Genomic DNA, 2,444 nt, shown 5'->3' on the forward strand with positions numbered 1-2,444 from the left:
TGTATAAGTAGTTCTTGAAAGTGATTGTGTCCGAGTATGACTATCTCTGTGGTGTACATACTGGGGAGAGTTGGTTTCCACTCCCTTCGGGGCCTGCTCCCTAGGCTTCTCAGACATTCTTGAGCTTGATTCTCTAGATGGGGTCGTTCTTTCGGGAGGGGGGTTTCTTGTTTGCTTTGTTTCCACTCTATCTCCATAGGGTCTTCCATGTATGTCCACACGTTGGTGGAATTTGTGGTCTTCTCTGTATGTATTTGTTGCAGCTCTATTGGTCCTTTGCGGTGATCTCAATCTGCCTCGGTTGAAAGTTTCCTCCTTCTCACTGTTTGTTCTCTCGAGTTCGTGAGGTCTAACAGCCAGGTCTCGATGGTGTTCTCCTTTGTCAGTAGCTTGGCATTGTTTCCGAAGGTGACTGAGGCTTCCACAGGTTGAACAGTGGTTCTCCAGCCTCTCATACTCAAAAGTGAGGGTACATTCTTCTCCTGCATCAAATTCCATTACTGTTTCCTTTGTGAGTCCCTTGAGCCCATCCATGGAGACTCTCACCCGAGCTGATGTTTTGGTGAGTTCATGGTTCTCTAACGTCCCCAATTCCTATCCTATTTCACAGATGACTTTATCGTGCCAGTAGTGGAGAGGGAGCCCTTTGATTCTTATCCAAAAGGGGATCTGCGCCGGGAAGGATGAGGAGATGACCGGTTCCCATTTTTGGAGAATCACCATCCAATAGTCAAAATGGTATGGTCGGTTATCAAGTACGCTCTGGAGATCATCTTCCCTCTCAAATCGAAACTGGAAGCAGTCGTGGCCAAGATCTGACCCTACCGCTCTTCCTCTTAGGTTCCATTTCCTGGGGAGTGACGGAATCAGGGCCCTCATACGCTGTTCTTGAGGGTTTGTGAGTCTCCCTATCAGGGTGAGAGAGTTGTCTTTGACCAGATCTGTTGTTTCCAGGTATGGAGCTTTCATTCTTCTACCATTGTTGCCATTACTTGGTTAACTTTCACAATGGTAGGCAAATACAAGTGAAACAAGAAAAACGATTTCTCTGCCAAATACAAGTGATATAATATATCTGCCAAAACGTCCACATAATGTTGGTTTCTCTGCAATCTCTACAAGCTTTCCGAGCGGGGAACACCGCAGAACATCGACTTCATCATCTTCCAGAGCACAGAGTATCTTACTGTTTGCAAACGGTTTGTGGTAAGGGGTGACTCACACCAACGGGTTCCTCGCCAAATGCAAACACCCTCTCCGGTATTGCAAGCGAAGGTTCCACCTCTGTTAGATTTTCAATTTGGATCTAAAGCCACTTTACACAGACGCACTGGAAATAAGAAATTTTCAGAAACTGAATTTAAAAAGGATTAAATATGGATAAAACCCCCCCCCCCCACAAGATTTCGAATTTGAAAGCAAGATCTGTAAAAAAAAATATTTTTGAAGATTCAAATCTTCTGACAAGAGGATATGGATTAGGATATGCAAATCTTATAATATCTTCACCTATGGATTGCATAATCTTTTAGATCGTACAGCAAAGATTCATTTGATAGGGGCATAATTGTGTTTCTATTTCTCAAAACAGTACTTGATAGTACATAATGGTAGTTACCTAATTACGCCTAAAGCTACTGGCAGAGAGTGCAATTTCTCTAAAAATTATGCAGATTATTGGTAGATATTTTTTAAACCTGATTGTTGGGAGATCCAATTTCCCGGTTAACGGCGGAAGAAGCGGCGGAGGCGGCGGAGCGAGCAACGGTGGAGGCGCCAGAGGAAATAACACGAAGGCAGTTAGAGAAAGCACGAAAGGAGGTCATGGCTGATCGCGACAGAACTCCTGCGTCGGAAGTGGTGGGCTGCTTCTGAGAAGTGGAATCTAAAAATAGATCACAAACGAAAAAAATAGAATCTAAAAATAGAAACAACAATACACGCAAACTCAGAAACTTGCTTCGTCTTCTTCTTCAAGCAATACACAATCAAAGTTTTGAGCAAATCAAACAACAAAAAATTGAATATTTACAAAATCCAGAACAAAGAATAAGCGAATCAAACTGAAAAAAAACTTAATTAAATAAGAACGAACAAATAAAGCAACATTTTTTTGTGTTTTTTTCTTTTGTGGAATCAAAAAGGTAAATTAAGAATGAATTTGAAAAACCAGAAGACAATAATTGAAACCCGAAGGAATTTGATTTAGTGGTGGATTGTTAGCGGTTTTTGCTTTAGTTTTTGGTTTTTGCTTTTGTAGAAACCATTTTTCATCCAATCAGGTTTTTGGTTTTAGTTTTTGTTTTTATAAAAACCATTTGAGTTGTCAATCAAGATTTTCAATAAATAGATTCCCTAAAATTTAGGGAAAGTTTTTGAAAAGTTTAACCAATTTATGAAAAAAAACCAAAAACCAACTTTTGTGAGCTTTTATGAAGAAAAAC

Source organism: Brassica oleracea, chromosome C8 (genome assembly GCF_000695525.1).
Source record: "Brassica oleracea var. oleracea cultivar TO1000 chromosome C8, BOL, whole genome shotgun sequence".
NCBI classification, from domain to species: domain Eukaryota; kingdom Viridiplantae; phylum Streptophyta; class Magnoliopsida; order Brassicales; family Brassicaceae; genus Brassica; species Brassica oleracea.